This window comes from Bombus fervidus, chromosome 12 (assembly GCF_041682495.2).
Source record: "Bombus fervidus isolate BK054 chromosome 12, iyBomFerv1, whole genome shotgun sequence".
NCBI classification, from domain to species: domain Eukaryota; kingdom Metazoa; phylum Arthropoda; class Insecta; order Hymenoptera; family Apidae; genus Bombus; species Bombus fervidus.
This window is the reverse complement of record NC_091528.1, coordinates 9,023,815-9,042,801: the sequence shown is the minus strand read 5'-3', so window position 1 is coordinate 9,042,801 and position 18,987 is coordinate 9,023,815. Positions and strand designations below refer to the sequence as shown.

Here is an 18,987-nt window from a genome sequence, read left to right as displayed (position 1 = left end):
AAGTCACGTCATTTAACGGCGCGGACGGCTAATTGGTAGCGGTTATGGACCTGCTCGACAGCAGGACCATCGTCGACCTCTGAAAGCTCGAAAAACTACTTCCGGCCGGTGGTTGATGCCTGTCCTGGAACCGGTCAAATTAGTTTCGTACGGCAACCTCGTCCTTTCCGCGTTGCGCAGAGAAGAGAAAGGAGAGACGAAGAAGGAGAAAAAAAAAAAGGACATGGAGCCCGTAAATTGGGACCGCTGCGCGATTTCTATGGGGTCCCCACGGACTCGTGGGCGGAGACCTGCCCCTGGCAACCAAGAAAAAAGATCGCACGCAGGATCACAGCTAACTAAGTCCGACGAGAGGGTGCAGGTGTTCGATCCTCTCCTTTGAACCCCCTATATCTCTCGATATTGCTTGTTTCTGGTGAAAGCATTTTATAAATACCGCGGAGGATTCGTTTATCGTGCAGACAGCGTCTAAAAAATTTAGAAATTTACGTATTTTTTTTTAAATTGTCTTGTAGATAGTCCATTTTCATTGTCTTCTTGCTCGAAGATAGTATCCCGCTGGGGATAGCCATCCAAATCTTATTTAGCAATTAAGTTGGAAAAACTTACCAAATGTCCAGCTGGACAAATTGTAAAGTACAAATTAAATAATAATAATAAAAAAAGCTAAAGAAATAAAATAGCCAAACTCGAAGATGGTACCCCGTTGAGGATAGCCATTCACATGTTATTTAGCAATTAAGTTAGAAAAATTATAAAGTACAAATTAAATAATAAAAAAGGAAAAAAAGCTGTCTTCTTTGCAGGGAACAAACTATCTCTATACATGTGGTCATTAATTTACTTAATGTAATGATCATTTAATATAGCTATTTATATATCGATAGTCTGGTTAATTTTCAAACAAACGGTGCATCTGTTTTATTCATTGCATTATTCGTATATTCCTACGAATGTTTTAAGTACAAGTAAACAGTAATGAGGACTAATTTATATCGAATTTACAGTAAGAAACGAATGTCCCTTGTGATCCTGGTAGCATCTTGCTATAATTCAAAAACTGACGCAAATTATTCCAACGATTTACGACGTTTACCATCATATTCAGCTTAGAACGTAACTTTTCAGCGTCAATTTATTATTCGACGTAGAACATTATTCCGTTCGATCGATATGTTGCGTTCGGTGTACAACACAATTTTTCCTCCAACATACAATTTATTATCTAAGCTCTACCAAACTACCACTAAATCTTCATTATTCTCCGAGCTTCTACGTCTCCATTGCGCTTCAGAATTGAATAAATCACAAGCGAACTATAGGAATTTACATACACCGCCAGCGTATTTTGTAATTCAAAGCACGAGGATCATAAGTGAGCCACCGCTCTAAGTCGTCTTAAGAATGCCCTACACGAAAATCTTCATAGAGACGCAGGCGACCATTTGATCCAGAGCTTTCGCAGGTTTTGCCAAATACCAAAGAACCGTGTAAGAACTCGAGCATAAAAGAACGCGGCGAAAAGATCGGCCATGCGTGGGATGCTTCTTAACCCCCTTAAAGACGATCTCTTACTCCTGGATTTGGATCTACGCTACGAGTTGGCTAGATCAAGGGCCGATTATAGCCAGTCTGAAACGGGGCTGAAGCGGGGCTGACAGAATGGCTATTTGGGAAACACGAGTTCCACCTCGGCAATCTTCACGCGCCACCGGAGATATTTAACGATACGATTTCTAAGCACTGTCTACGCAGCTCTTGCGAGAAGGTGTGGACTTTGACGCATGGATAAACGCGTGACACGAGATGTGTCATGGCTGGGAAAAAAAAAAAAAAATAACATCGACGAATTTGCACAATGGTTGGCACGAGCATTAAATTCGGCAACGAGGTTACCGAGTTCTTTTGATACGAATTTTTCCTATAGTTGGATGCTTAGGTTGATTCGATAATCCATCAATTTATACATCGAATGGATTTAAAAGAGCTTTCTTCCCTTCTAAGATGGGATGTTAAGAAGAATGAAAGATGAAAGGAAATGCTAAGTAACAGTTTGACACAAATTTCAAATATATTTCATACTTTCTCAATTATTTATATATTATTGTTATTTCTATATTCAGAGGTAGGATCACAATAACTATTATTTTATTCCTTGGATAAATCTATCGCACAGTTCTGAGCCAAAAAACCTTTATTGTACATTCTTACATGGACTAGGGATAAAAAAAGAAGAACATCTTAAACCTATCGATTGTATTTAGAACAATCTTCTAGTTACTATTTATTGTAATTATCTGTAATTATCGTATCTGCATACGAATGGCGAGCACGAACTCACGTTGTCATTTTCAACATATATATTGTATATATTATTTATATTTTCCAACACAACATTTTTCGTTTTATATTATTTTATCGAATTACGTATGATCCACTTTGTTCTATCGAGATGAAGATTATGAAGATGCGTCGTTGTAAAAGACGTGTCTGTAAAAGAAAGACACTGTTCGGACAACCTAATAGATTTCTTAACAAATTAACATTATTCGTATACTTTATCATTTGGACAAATTTATTCTTTGTCGATTATTAATGCCTAATATTACATCTGTCTTGATTCATTTTTTTTTTTTTCTAAAAAATTCATATTTTTGTTTATTACTTAATTTGTACTGTACAATCTGCCCAGCTGGACATTTGGTAAATTTTTCCAACTTAATCGCTGAATAACACGTGGATGGCTACCCCCACTGGAATACTATCTTCGAGTTTGACTATTTCATTTCTTTGGTGAAGTGAGTGGGGTGTTTTCTTTTTAATTTTCTTTCTAAAAATTCGTATGACAGTAGAAACTAATAGAACGTGAAACGATTACAAACGATAGCGACTTGAGAAACGTAATTCGCGTTTAAAAATGAAATATTCCACGTCGAATTTAATCGAAAAAATATCTACAACCTGAATCGTTTCTTTCGCAAACGTGTTTTTTGCAATAGTGCACCTTCATATAAACGTGAAACCAAGTCTATGAAATGTCACGGTGTTTATCTCAACAGAATAAAATAGATCGCACGTAATTCGACAAAATAGTATAAAAGAAAAGACGTCGCGTGTCTATTATTTCCTCATAAAACGAAAGAAACTTTTCGGACAACCTAATAGAATTGCTCTTCTCAAATGAATGTCATCCTCTTCCTCGGTAATCCATACGGTATACACAAGATAAAATGATAAATTTCAGCCCTAACGGAGACACGATATAACCGTAACGATGTAACAAGGCTCGATTCGTCTTGGTGCTTGCCGATCGTCCTCGAACGAGCGTGCACTAGAGATCGAATAAGGAAATTAAGTAGACACGGTTCTAGATCGAAATAATTCTCTACGGCGTAGTAGACACGGTGTCGCAGCAAAATTTTCGCGGCTATTTTCCGCAGTGTATAAGTGTACGAGAAGCTACTAGGCCAGCTGCTTCTCTTGATTTTTCACGGTATACTTTATATATACAGGGTGTGTCAGATTTTTTTTCCCCTATGAAACGGGGCTTTAATTATCGCCTTATAAATTGTTTATTAAAATGTTATTTCTACTACAACCTTTTAACCCCGTTGCATTACTTGGATCCTTTTTAACGCGATCCCATTCGCCTCTTACGAACAAATTTTTTGAGTTTCGAAAATATATAAAAAAAAAAAAAAATCGTTAATAACGCGTGCGATTTATCCTTGCAACTTTCTCAAATGTCAAAATTCAATGGAAACAGCAGGACCAGGAAAACGTCTATGAAAATGCTAACGGCGCTATATTGAAAATTTCTTGTTATTTTCGAAAAGCTGAGGAAGAATACCGAGACACCCTGTATAAGCTCGGTTCCAAGGATTTATCTCCCCGTGGATTCCATTGTCCACGGAATCAAGGTGTTCGTGAACGACCGAATAAAAACTGCGGTGGAAAAAATCTGCGACGTCGAAAGGACGATCGCGTCACGCCGATTTCCGCGGGACACGAGCAACACGGCGGCCATCAACCACGCCGATTCACCAACCAAGAGAACGGTTTCAAAGGTGTAGAGAAGCCACCAGCCCTTGTGTGTAACGCGACTTCTCCAATGGGACCACCCGTTCCGCTGCGTTATACACACCAGTCCATTTCCTTGGACGTTTCTCCTTTTGAAATCGGCCGATACGCCGATTTCGAGCCTCGTTCCCTTTCTTTTCTTCGTCGCTCTCTACTCGTACACGACAGCCGAGTTTCTCTTCCTTTATATCTCACCGCCTTCGTCTTCTTTTCTCCGACTATCTTTGGCTTCTTACGTTGCCATTTAGACGAGGCGGCGCGCCACTTTTGTCGCTGCCAACCTCCCTTTCGAGATCAACGCCGCCCTAATATTCCGTGACGACAGATCACTCGCTGCTTTCCACATTGTCCAGTCTTTCTCGGCCTTCCTTTTGTCGCTGTTAAACGTTATTTATCGCGACGCTCTTTTCTCCTGCTACTGTCGTACCGATCGTACGATTGACGATCGCAAGTGGCGTGCACGAGCAAATGGATTTCATCGCAAATGTAGTTATACAGATTTACTCGAAGATGGTATCCTGCTGGGGTAGCCATCCACGTTTTTAGCCATCACGTATTTAGAAATTAAGCTAGAAAAATTTACCGAATGTTCAGCTGGACAAATTGTAAAGTATAAATTAAATAATAAAAGAAAAAAGATGTTTAGTCGTCGATAACGACGTACGAGGTACAACATAGAAAATATTCTGCTTCTTCTGTTAGAGCCAATGCGTGTAGGTTTTTACCCTTTTACAGGAAAAATTCCTGGCGATTTCGATGAAATAACACGCTGTTACTTTGCATCGGAATAAGTTTGTCGACTCGAGTATCGTATCGTTGATGTAATTTTGTCATCGAAATGGAATCTTCTAAACTGTATAAAGAGTTTTACGAAGACTTTACAAATTCACGTGTTATTCTTCAATCTCGTGGCTGATATTGCTAGAGACAATGTAGAAAAATAGCAACGAACGGTTCGTTTGAAGAGCGTGAAATCAAAATCTTTCATTCGAAAGGCATTCTGCCCTCTACATAAAGTGTTAAAATAAAAACTAACAATAAGAACTACGTTCTAACTTTTTTTTTTTTTTTCAAAGAAATCTCTATTAAAATCGAAAAACATGAATCCAATTTCGTGGCATTGTAACTCATCATCATCCAGGTCATCTATCATTTGGGGTGGCACGGGAGATCGTGAAATCTAACCTATTCCTAGACCAGCTAACTTTTGTCTTTTTTTCCTCCCTACGTATACCTTGGAGCCCAGGGAACCCTAACTCACCATTAGAACACGTGCATCTACCAACGAAACAAGTGCCCCATCGACGCTACAAACGCCGAGGAGGGACACAAAAAAGGAACATGGTCCATCATAAAAGGTTTCTAGCTTCGAACAAGCCTAATGATTATCGTAGATTTAAGAGAGTCGGTGCCACTGTTCCTCTTATCTCGCGGGGAAACGTTTCTTCCACTCAAATTAGAAGTTTTCTACATTATAAGTATCATTATACGAATCGTAAAAAAACATTTCTAGCATGTTACTGCGGGAAGACCCATAGATAATTGGGAACCAGAATGCTTACTCCTGTTTCTGATTATCCGTGTTTTTTTTACTGTTTCTCCAGCGCTATTATATTTTTTGTAACAGACATTTGTTTCTTTCGTGATCAATTTAAAATATGTAACAAAAACGCTCGATCTTGCGTGCACGCTAATTAGTCGCCACTTTTTACAATTTTTCGTCACCGTGTTCTTTAAGTAAAATTCTTAATCGAATCGTCGAAATAGCGCAAACGAGAGTGCTAAATAGCGTCGTAAGTCTCGATGTAAATTTTAACAAATAACATCGTAACACTTTGACTGCCACGTTCGTCATATATGACCGACCACAATTGTAAAAATTGTACGAAAATTGACAGTCGGGGCATTTTGAATATAACCGATAAGTAGAAGATACTTTGAAATAAAAAGTGCCCCATTGAACGATTAAACATTTTTATTAGAACATCGATAAAAAAGAAAAATGAGAACAAATCTCGCATCTAACGGTGCACCGTGTGGGACTCGACAAAGCAGCTCCTGAGATAAAAACTGATGTCGAGTCACACTCGACATAGGAGTGCAAAGGTTTAATATACAATTTTCACGTTGACGAAGCAATCTTACTTTCGAAATTCTTCGGCATCTTTCAGCTACTTGGTCGTGTAATAAACGAAAAATGTGTACAGAATGTGACGCAAGTTTCTCGTCCATTGATCAGCTCAAATACGTCGGAAATATCCATCGACGTTAGAACAGTAGAACGTGATAATTTTAACAGAAGGAAGAGAGGATGATTTCCACTATACTATATATTATAGAAAAATTCGATAACTGTAAACGTTTGAAAAATAAAACTAAAATTTATTTGTTTTAATACAAATATCCTTTAACTGCGCCGTTGGTCATTGGCTCTGAGCGCTCGAACTTACAATTGTAAAAATCGTATGAAAATTGACAATTAGGGCATTTTGAATATAACCGATAAGTAGAAGATACTTTGAAATAAAGAGTGCCCCATTGAACGATTAAACATTTTTATTAAAACATCGATAAAAAAAATGAGAACAAATCTTGCATCTAACGGTGCACTGTCTTTGCATCCATACCTTCGAGGGGTAATCTACGAATATTATTCTAAACACAGCTTAGAAACTAATCGTAATTGTTGCTTTATAATCGTATAATTGACGTTAGAAGCGTGCACATACCTTACCATTATATATAGAATGAGCAAATACCGTTTACTAATGTCTTCTACACGTTTCAACGATATATTCTGCACGTTTTGCTTGCGACGAAATAACGAATGCGAATGGTTTGTTGAAATAAACGGGGCCTTGTTATAATATATCGCTATCAACTGTTATCAAGGCGCCACGGTGGTCACCCATGACCATCAATAAGATAAACGGTCGATTGGGGAAGAATGTTGTCTCACATCATTAATTTATTATTATTTTGCCATTATATGCTTTGAAAATAGTAAAAATACTCCCGTGGCGTCCTCAGCGAAACATGTGATTTCCGCGTGGCAGTCAAAGTATTAATAAACAATTACACTTACTCCTCTGCTCTTCCGATTTATCAAATATACAACTTTAACTTTCCGCTTACGCTACCTTTCACGCGAATATATCCGAAGCGTTAGAAATCCCCAAAGTCTAAAAGCACACAGGATTATTTCCGGAAATTACAAGATCTCTCGGAAGCGTGCAAAATTCGTGTAAATATTTGGTCGAGAAATTCTCAACGAGCGTTCCACTCTCTTTTATGCGGCGTTCGTTGATCAATATGTACAAATTACGCGGTCGAGGGCACTCGATCATCCACTTCCGTTTCACGATCCTTCGAACGAGCCTTTTTCTGCTCGCCGTGAATAAGCAATTTTAGCTTGCACAATAGCTTCAACGTCATCGAGGCCTGCGTAATTCTGTTTCCGCCGTTTATCCAACGAGATTATTCTTTCCTTTCTTTTCTTCTTTTTTTATTCCGTTCAGACTGTGCGTAGGAAGCAAAGGAATTTCCGCTCGAAGGAAAACTCGCAGTCGGCTCGTTTAATTCAGCCTGCAGGTACGTAACGCTGTTCCACTGCCTCCACGATCGACTATCTCCGGGAAAATCGGTTTTCGGATAATCGCCTATTATGAAACGTTAATAGACGCGGAATACCGCTCGTTGCGTTCAAAGGAAGCGGAATCGACGAGGAAATTCGTTAGAGGAATCCTTGCGGCGGAAGAAGAAGAAGCGGAAGAAGCGAAACGACTCGCAGAGAACAGCATTGTACGTCGTCGGAGCATCATCTCATTTTATGACGACAATTTTTAAGAACTTCATGCGTTGGTGCAATAGCAAGAATATTTCCGCGCTGTTTCACTGTTTGTTCGTTTTGTTGTTATCGTTGAATCGTATTAATATGTTAAAATAGAACGTTATTGGGTTTCTTGGGAAGCTCGTTCCGATTTTTAAGGAATTTGGTCGACGTAAAAGATCATATGGAAAAGTTTATCGCCGAAAAATCTGACAGCTTCTGGAAGGACGGAAGATTGCAGTTGCGTGAAGAATGGACAAAGGTAGTAGAATAAAATGGCACCTACATAATTCAATAAATGTATATCGAATGGAAATGTAACTCGGGACGAACTTCTCGAGCGACCTAATATTATTAGGTTGTAGCATGTGAACTATCTTTTCTTCAAATAGAAGTTGAACTTATCTTAACGTATCTCCTGTTCTTCTCATTTACGATACAACTTTGCTTGAAAGCTAAAAAGCACGAGAAATTTCAAATATCTCAACGAACGAATCTATCCATATTTAGGTCGATGTATGAGAGACGAACAAGTACCACGTAGAATATTCGAACTGAAACGAAGAGAAAATTTTGTCTGCGTTCAAAAACCACTTCAAATTTCATCTCCAAAGACCAATTGAAGACGTGTACCAATTGTACGCTGTGTAGCTGCGCCCAGTATTTTTTCTTTCTTTTTTTATTATTTAATTTGTATTTTACAATTTGTCCAGCCGGACATTTGGTAAATTTGTCTAACTTAATTGCTAAATAACATGTGGATGGCTACCCCCAGCGGGATACCATCTTCGAGTTTGACTATTCTTTTTCTTTAGTTTTTTTGTTTTATTATTATTTAATTTGTGCTTTACAATTTTTCCAGATGGTTATTTGGTAAAACGCCCAGTTAACAAAAATATGTGCACAAGTATCTGGTAGAAAACACAAGAGCGTATCTCTGCGAGCATCAGAGCGTCTATCTCTCGCTTGGATCTACGACAGGGCCTTCACTTTCCTGCTGTACTCTATCACGGTGCCCCGTCTGGCCCAGTCTGACCAGGTCTCTGAGTCACCCTTGCACGTGTTCGATTTCAGCCCCTCTGAACGCTGCTTATCCCGCTGGTCAAGGAACCTCCGAGATCCTTGGCGAGCAAGCTCTTTTTCTTGGCAGACCGCTCCGCCCACAGGACCCTTCCAGCTCGAGAAAAGGATCAGAGGGGCCAGAAAGACCCATCAAACAGTTTCTTCTGGCGCTTACATTGTCCGTTTCTATCCATCGAAAAGCGAAAAAAAAAAAGATCTAGCGGAAACTACGTTCATCTTGCGAAAAGTCATTGTAACTTGATGGACCTATCTGAAAGTTTCGCTTGTAGAATCGTCAATGGCCATGGCCGGCTGCAGGCTTTCGTATTATCGCAGAGAAGTGTAGATGCTTCGAGGATGCACGTAGGCGGTGGAAATTTCAAATACGCCAAGTTAAGGAAGAATCGAACTGTGGGACGTGTCGGGCGTTCTGTGGGCCCGACACTTCTTCGATGGTTTATATTATACGCGATAAATGGCGCGGTAGAATCGATTCGGTTCGGAGACACCGTGAGAATTTGCTGTGATGCACGCGATACAAGGAATAGATGCTCTTTGGAATTGATAGTGGTGAAGCGAGAGCGATTCATGTTGTTGTTGTGCCTCGGAACACGGACACCGTCTCGACACACGAAATTAACGTTAGATTATCTCTAGTAACGTAATTCCAACATAGAAATTCTCCAACGATTCCAAACCTTAAGATCCCTAATAGATGCACCTTGGTACGTCACCAACGAAACGATACATCGCGACCTCAAGATACCCACAGTCAAAGAAGAAATATCCAAATTGAGCAATAGACACAGCACAAGAATTAACCACCCAAACCCTCTAATTACTCAACAACTCGACACGTCGGAACAGATCCGCAGGCTGAAAAGACATTACACCTTAGACCTAAGCACTAGATTCAAGTAGAATTGATCGTAAATAAAAAAAAAAAAGATTATCTCTAGGCAAAAACAATGTCGCCGTTGAGGGCAACCGTCGATCTAAGACAAGTTTGAATTTTCCGACTCCCCCCTGACCAATACAAATAAACGGACACGATCGCGAGCCGGCAGTTATTATCATCGAGCTATTACCGAGTTATCATTATTTGCGAATTAACGGACTATACGAGTCTTCGAGTTATCCGTGGGCATTTTATATTCTATCTTTGCGACTACGTTTGTACGAACGTCTATCGACGGTATTTAATACAACGATATTACACAAATTACACGCATAGGCACAAATACTCTTACACAGACACCCACACAGGCATTTGAACAGGACACTTACACAGGTCGTACTCATTACTGTATAGAGAGTGGGATTCAAAATATTTAAGGGATCATGGGTCACTACCTAAGTGTAGTCTGAAAGTAACTGGCCAACAATCAACAATTCTTGCATACTTTGTTAATTATATCACTGGCTTATATACATCAGGTTCTGTAGTTCTGTTTAATAAACATCACTGAATATTATTTCAACATAAACATCGTGTCTTCCACGGATTATTAATCTTAACTTTAAGATTAAATTCTAACAATACTATTGTCTATTCAGCTTATTCTAAATACGCTTGACGGTTGCAATAGCAATCTTATTTGTCGTTATTATATAAACCCTATCTCTTCGCATCATTCGCCACAGTGAGTTTTGTATGCCACTGGCCAAAAGTTTGCAGTTTAGTACCGATTTTGTAATTTCCGATATTGTGATTTTTGTTAGATGGAACTGTATGCACCTTTGTTGAATCTATTGGCAGATTAGCGACAGAGTTGCGTATATGGTAGGAAATTCGAGCAAGTGGCAAGAGAACCGAGTTGCGATAAAAAGTAGAAAAAGCGCTGTTACCACGGCTTAGATGTCTATTTATACGCCTGAGTAAATCTTAAGTTAAACCTAAATCCAACTTAAGTTAAAGTTGTACGTTTATGGCTTAAGACCAACTTGGATTTAAGATAATTGATCGTATCTGAAAGCTACAATGTATATATATAGATATATGTTTCCATTATTTCCATTTTGATAACAAATTCTAAATCAAATAGAATATGCGATATCAGCGCCGCACACAGAGATAAAATTTAAGAAAATTCTACCAGAGAGTATATCTTATTTACATTTTGGAAAATGAACTTTCGTATGAATTCGTTGATAATGTATACTGACCACTGTGTTATTATGGTGGATGTTAAACGTGTTATTTCGGATGATGAAATAAGTCGGTACTTGATATAGTCAAATGTATTTAAAATTATTCTAAGTACCGAGTACAGAGTTAAAATGTCGTTCGCTCAATGCCACTCGATACATGAATACTCGATACTAACTATTCAACTATTTGACTATATCAAGTACCGACTTATTTCATCATTTGAAATAACACGTTTAACATCCACCACATTATTCTGTATCATATACTTTGCGGAATATAAAACATCCTCGATGCATCGAACATCCAAATTTTCTAGATGCACAATAAAGACAAGATAAGAAATGAAGACAAGAAAGGAACAAATCCGCGTTCACAGCGAGGTACGTATTAGGTTGTGAGATGTTTCTTTCGTTTTATAAGGAAATAATAGACGCGCAATGTTCTTTGTTTTATATTAGTTTATTGAATTATGCACGAACATGATAGAAATGGATCACACCTGATTCAATAAAATAATATAAAACAGAAATTGTCGTTCATCTATTATCATCTTATGAAACGAAAGAAACTTTTCGGACAACCTAATATAATTAACAAAATTCTGGACGTCGAAATCAACCACTCGCGTCGAGACCCGCAAAAAAAAGGAGACTTGGAAACTTCCCCTAAAAACGCGACCCTAAAATCCGGCGAGAAAAAAAAATTCGTAACAGCCGGCCAGCGGATCGTATTTCACCCTGGAAACGCGCGTTCCACCCTCGCGACCGGCCACGAGAGGTCGAAAAATGGAATAGCCACTCTGAAAGAAAAAAAAAAAAAAACGTATGGACCGAAAAGGGTCGATCGCGAGTCGCCTTTCTTTCCACCAGAGACGAAATCGAATAGACAGGATACCGCGATGACACGGTTCACGTTAATCCAACGATAGAAATCTCTAAGCCGCTACCGGTCATCCAGCAAAATGGCGGCCAGGATGCACCGGGCGTCCAACACGGGAAATGTATAATTTATAACGATAATCCTTTAAGAATGGATCCGTGCCCTGGAGGCAGATTCACGGTTCTACGACCTTCAATGCAACACCCACCCTCCTTCACAATCACTTTTCTCCGTTTCCTATTCGTCCCTTTCACAATCTTCCCCTTGAACCTCTTTTTTTTTCTTCTTCACAGGGTTCACCAATGAATCTCGGATCGCTGGATCCGTCGGCAGTTCCGCCCGTGTGTTTACATAGGTGCAAGACTCGCGAGACTGTTTATTTAGGAGCATAATGGGGAAGCTGATAAATGGAAACGGATCTCCGCTTGCACGACCGAGTCTTTCTCTCTGTCAGCCTTTCTGCTCCGTGTTTCGTCATCTAACGATCCATCGTGAACGTTTCAAGGACGTCGGCAGAAGATTTCGGAGGAACTCGTCGAACGCGTTTGCCCAAACTCTCGATCCCGTGTACAGGCCAATGTTTGATATTAGGATTCTTAGGTTCGTTTTCACCACCAAGTTTATGTTGACTTCCGAGTTTATCGTATCTCGAACATTTTTGATGCGGCCAATGAAATTTGTATAGAATAGGGATTGTCAGAGTTGTTGATATTAACATGGAGTTTGTATTTGCCGTTTACACGATTCTGTTTGGTGATTCGATTATGTGGTCGTTATGCTGTTAAGGGAGAGGTTTGACCGCTTCATACGTGCGTCGTGAAAGGAACAAATGTCGAGAACAGACAACGAACACGCATAATACGTACTAACCCTAAAGAAGGTTAAGTCTATCAAACTTGGAATACCAGAATCATGAAATAATCCAATAGCACCAATTGTGTCTGCTAGAAGATACATGTGTGTACATCTGTATTGCACGAGCGAGGAATGAAAGAGAGGAAGACGAAAGGAAAACGCCATGAGGCATCGCGTATGTGTCGAATTAATGAACGTACAATGAAAGAAATTCATTCCAGTTTGAGATGTGAGAGATTATTATCTAATGACAATATCCGCAATCACTTAGTTTCCAGCCCAATATAAGACAATAGAGCGGTGTACGTTAATACCTCAAGTTATTCTGTTACATATGAATTTGTAATTAATAAAAAGTTATATATTAATACTTTATCAGTATCATCGATTACTAAACGACGTAACTGTCACAGACAAACCGATTATCGTCCCTGAAAGGTAGGCTACCAGTCAGAACCTGACAGATATCATCAATCGTAACACGAAGACTCTTTGGCCGTCTCACACGTTGCATTGAAAATTCGCCATTCATTTGGTACGTGTCTCTGCATCGAGCGAGCGAATTACAATTCGCCCCTTCGAAACCTTTTCTTTTTCATGAAATTCCCACACCTACGTCACACTTTGCGTTGAATCGGTGCGGCAGGACCCTTGCATCCGGCAGGATCCTTTCCTCCAGTCGTAGAATATGTTGGGATGACAGCCGTCTACATAGACGGGTGATCTATGTCCAGTCTTGGACGAATTTCAACACGCTGTATCTTATTCTGACCTAAATCGTGACGTTTCGTGGCGAGTCGAATGTTACAAGCTGGAAGTTACATTGAAAGAAAGCGGATCGATTGGAAATGCTATCTTCAGACGTCTAGGCTTGACGTAATCCACCGCGAAAAATCGCCCTTTCCCAATCGTTTAAGGAAACGTGACTGGATTGTCATGCAGCTTCTTAAGAGACGATATATCTTAGATTCTTAAAGCGATTCTTTTTTCCTTTCTTATTCCTTTACTCGAGGAATGTAGAAATATACGTTAAACACAACTGGAGTATTTATAATTTAATAATTGAAATTCAGAACTATGAATTTCCATTCTACATAATTATTTACTCGTACTATTTTATAGTAACAAATAACACTTAGTGATATGGAACGTAAGAAAATTCGAAAAGGAAGCAACACCTTTACTTGATGGATAGCCACCCACGTGTTATTTAGCAATAAAGTTAGAAAAATTTACCAAACGTCCAGCTAGACAAATTCTAAGGTGCAAATTAAATAAAAAAAAAAAAAAAACTTTTACTTGTCACCACTGATAATCGATAAAATCAAAAATAGTACGTACATCGAATCTTATCTAATATTCTATTTCCTATTGACGAACTCGATAAAAGCTGAGACGAAGATAGCTGCGTGCGAGTTCTAGCGTGTTTCTGTTCGCGCTGCATAAATCCGTGTGAATGCGGAAGATTGTGTAAAGTAAAAAGGCCCCGTATCGAAACGACCTGCTTTTCTTCGTGCAGGTTCGAACCTGCAATCGGCGTACAATTCACTTTTTAACTGCCCCTGCTGGCAGAGAAACGTGTTCGAACTTGCTCCGTTCCGGAATATAAAAACGAATATTTAAGTACTCAGATGGTTCACCCACTAACCCACTTGCCAATTCGCATTAACCCTTTAGCAGGTGTGCAATTTAGGGTGAGTTACGCGACCAATACGATTTGAATGGTTTTTTTTTATGGTGGAAAAAAAAGAAGGAATCATCGTGGAATTACGATCGACCTATTACCACGCATATATTTTACGTTTTAATTAACGAGTTCCCTCTTAATGAATTCCCCCCTACATGGACTCTTTCATTCTTCATACGTATTTACGCGTTCCACTGGAAATTTTATAGACAAATTTGATATATCTTGTGAATTTTAAAGAGATTCAAATTAATTACGTGTGTCGTATTTTATCAGATTTCTATCGATTAATCTTTAAATGACCAACGTTACGTCGAGGAATTTACCAGGGAACGAGGTAAACAGTTATCTGTCGTTCATAAAGTAACTTTGTTCGATCTTATCTAATTAACAAATCTATTCGTTTTGGTGGAATTTTTATGGAAAGAAACGTTACGTTAAGAACTTCTGTAGAAGATATTCTCATGGAACTCTTTTATCCTATAACGAAATTTATATAACAAATAAAATATACTCGCACAATATACACATATAATAAATATATATAATAAAATGTATATATAATTATAAATAAAAGTACCAAATTACTGGATAGTAGCTTCATTTAACGATATAATATCGGATTATTGATATCCTTGTTTAATAGAAGATATGAACATTATAACATAAATTACATTTTTTATTTTGTCAAAAATAATACACAAATAACATTTCCTTCTAAATAATTTTCTCTATTCAGTAACGTATTCCATATTTGTTACGATAATCGAGAACTTTTTTTATAACGAAATATCTGTTCATAGAAAAACTTGTATCTTCATATTTTGCAAAATCTATTCGAATTAAAACTTTTGTTGCCAAGAATCTTTCTTTATCCGTTCTCATCGGAACTTATAACATTCTTTTTCTTTTATTATTATTACCTAATTTGTACTTTATAATTTGTCCACCTGAACATTCTTATAACGTGAGAACGTTTTCTAAAAAAAATTCCAAGGTCCAAGTTTTAAATATAGAACCCATTAAAAAGTGCCATAACTCTTTCGATTCTTCTTATTTATAGCTCCGCGATATCAGTTTTCCCCGGATCAGATGGAAAGTTTTTCTATATGATTTGTATAATGGTCTTCCGTATCTATTATTCTACAAAAAAGGAGGAGACACGCTGCAGAGGTAAGAAGCAGAGGGGATCTTTTCAAGAAAAGAGAGAGATCTTGTAGAAACTCGAGCAAGTTCGAACACGTCTGGCTATTTTGTTGCTACGGGAAGGTAGTTTTTCGCGCTGAATTGCGTAAAGTCGAGATATTCAAAGGAAACAGCTTAAAGCGAGTGTATTCTTCCTGGTGCAGGTTCGAACCTGCAACGACGGCCCCGTTTTTTTTTTTTTTTTTTTCGATGCACGTGCAGCAGAACGCAGGAGCGTGGTCCTACGACTTCTTCGAAGGCTCCTCGATGTCCTTACAAGTTTTATCTTCCGCGAGGATTTTTCAACTCAAATTCATTAAAGTATATCGTGATATCAATGTTATCGAATACAGAGACGACTAGAGGCTAGAATTCAAATTATATTCAAATTAGGTATAATTAAAAAAATCTTCGAAATAAAAAATCTACAAACTTCAAAGGTCAATACGACTATAAGCAATAATTCTTATGTTATAATCACGAAGATGATGATATAAAAGCGATAAAATTCGAGAAACATTAAATAAATCACCTCTTTTATATTCTCGACGTGATACAAAAAGATGATAAAACCATATTTCACAACCAAACCTAATATTACGTTGCCCGTACCGTTAACAAGATTAACCTGCTCGAACCGATCTGCTAACCCAAATCTTTAACCCTTTTACCTGAACCAAGATCGAAAGGGTTAGCGGAAACCAGCCAGCGACACAAAGGGAAAGGGTTCACCTGTGAAAGGGTTTCGACGCTACAAAAGAATCACCGTTCTAGACGCAAGAACAACGCGACAAGTGCATCAGATAGACAAGTCGGAAACAGGAATAAATAAAGAAAGAATATTCCAATCAGGCTGATGAAATATTCCAATCGCAGCCGTATGACACGTTTAGTCAAACAGTCGCGTAATCGCACCTGGTCTTTTTCACAAAACGAAGGAGGAAAGGCTGCACATGTCGGCAGCAGCTGCGAAAAGCGTATTTTCTTCGCGCCAACGAACCACGTGGTTACGTGGCTTTATCGAGTCTTTCTGGATGACAGAAAAGAGGAAGAAATCCAAGAAGAAAGCGCAACCCTTGAACCAGACTGAAATCCACGACTCTTGGTAGTTTTCCTTTGCAGTTTTCCACCACTTCCCATACAGCCAACTACCATGCGCAGGTAATCTCGCGACAGAGAAAGACGCTGCTACAAACCTTCTTCTCGCTTCGTCCAGTGAAAGCGTTTGTCGGCGAGCTGAGAAATCTTCTTTCAACCAGTCGATTCGTCGTACCCCGATCGAAACACGATTTCCCCCTTCACGATTGCGCCCAATAGAGGGGTCCACATGTACACCTAGCTATGCACGTGTGCCCTTTGTGTCAGCTTTGACCCTTTTTACCTGGATTCTTCGTCCGTGAAACGGTACGCGGGGGAGGAAGCTGGTTCGAAAGGGAAACACGAACAAAACGTCGCGCTTACCCCGTACGGTGGTTCATTCAATGGCGTGTAAGATATGCATCTACGAGGCTGAATAGCTCGGAAAATAACGAAATTCCATCGGAGATTTTCGTGATTTTGAATAATATTACATCCCCCTGTTTCTCTGTGCCGCTGGCAGAGTTTCAAAGGGATAGAAAGGGTCCGTTTGAGGAAGCACTATGGCCGGTTCTTGTTATTGTGCTTCGGGAAATTCTCTGGACCGGTCCAGGGGACAAAGAATCCTACGTTGGACAGCCGCCATAGTTCGATAGAAGAGGAAGGATTTGGATATGGAAAGTGACACGAAGAAAAACTGCGGATGACTAGAGAAACCGTTCGATCTTTATCGATCAAGAACGTTTGTTCGCAATTCTGCTATCGAGTTTCAGCGTGGTCGCCAATTTTTGTTTTATCCTTGTGTCGTTCTTGGACGACGAGTAGCGTTGTACGATTATATCTACGATGGAGTTAGACAGATTTAATAATCAGAAGTTTGAATGGTCGTGAGAAACGCGAAGAATAATTTCTTTCGTGCTATCGCGATAGCGTGATTAACTTTGTATCGTATGTCAATGCAATTGCAAATTAAGTTCGTTAAATTGTACGAAACTTGTCCGACTCGTAGATCCTAAAAGGTGTAGAAGTTTGAAAGAAGATTATGTCACTCACCCGATAATGCACGTGCTCGAGGAAAGTCGAACGTTCTCACCGCCTGCCACTATCCAATCTATAACAAACTTTGAAGAAGAAATTTTTCATAAAACTAGGCCATTCGTAAAGTAAAAATTAATATCGTTAATAATTAAGTAAAATAATATGGTAATGCGGTATCATGGACGAGGGGCCTGGGGGGTGTTGCGCGGATTATAAACAAGCGGTTGCTGAGTATGTACGTAATGAGGCTAAGACAAAAGACAAGGGTTTGCTAGGGGACAATAAACGAATTAACAGCAATACGATTTGAGAAGCCAGAGAGCGCGGATTGCGTTGACGAGAATCATTAATTAATTACTTAGTTGCGTTAATTATTGTCCGTTTGCTGCGACTAGTTCATCTTTAATAACCATTGTATTCTGTTCGATTAACATCTGTTTAATCTACTTATCATTAATAAACTAGTTATAGTAGTTACGATACTACAGTAATAAAAATAATAGTAATAAAAAAATTGTTAATAACAACAATAACCACAGCAAGAGTTTCTTAAAAATACTCGTAACATAAAATACGTAAAAAAAATTCTGATTTGAGTGTCTGATCAAGACACGGTTTTGCGATCGGAAAGATCAATGGCGGACAGAATGGAGGCGTTGAAGTCTCCATCCGTCTAATCGCAGTCGGATTGCGCAAGGAACCGCCTTAATGACCGAGACTTCTACCAAAAGAGCGGCACCCTTAAAAAAATATTTAATAAGCAGGAAAAAAGCGTAATATGGTCGAGCTACTATAAATTCACCCCGTTACAGCGGCCAAGTCAAGGGGAGAGAGATAAAATTCCAATTACGAAGATCTCTATCTGAGAAGGCCGTAGCCTACCTGCCGAAAACGATTACCAGCGTCGTAGAAGCGAGAAACAAAAAAGAAATACGGTAGTCCGTATTACGGGTTATTTTTCGCCCGGAGCAAAACGGGGGACCATTTTTTGCCTACCCTTTCGGTCTCCGGTTTTCTTTCATTGGTTTTTTCGTGCTCCCCTTTCTGATACAATATTACGACGAATTTTTTGATCGATACGACGTGTACCACTTGTGCTGCGTTTCCCTTCTCTTCTTCTTCTTATTCTTCGTCTTTTTTTTT

The 18,987-nt window shown here is 39.0% G+C and overlaps 1 protein-coding gene across 6 annotated transcripts in view; it reads right to left on the bottom strand.

Moving 5' to 3' along the window:
• Nucleotides 1–18,987, bottom strand: part of LOC139993281 (tubulin monoglutamylase TTLL4) — a 263,202-nt gene that overhangs the window by 173,975 nt on the left and 70,240 nt on the right. For 4 of the 6 annotated variants that reach the window (XM_072014856.1, XM_072014853.1, XM_072014855.1 and 1 more), the window contains one exon: nucleotides 17,860–17,927. The exons of the other annotated variants lie outside the window; for them this stretch is intronic. The gene's annotated coding sequence lies outside the window, so the exon portion shown is untranslated. The remainder of the gene's footprint in view (nucleotides 1–17,859; nucleotides 17,928–18,987) is intronic. 6 annotated transcript variants of the gene reach the window in all.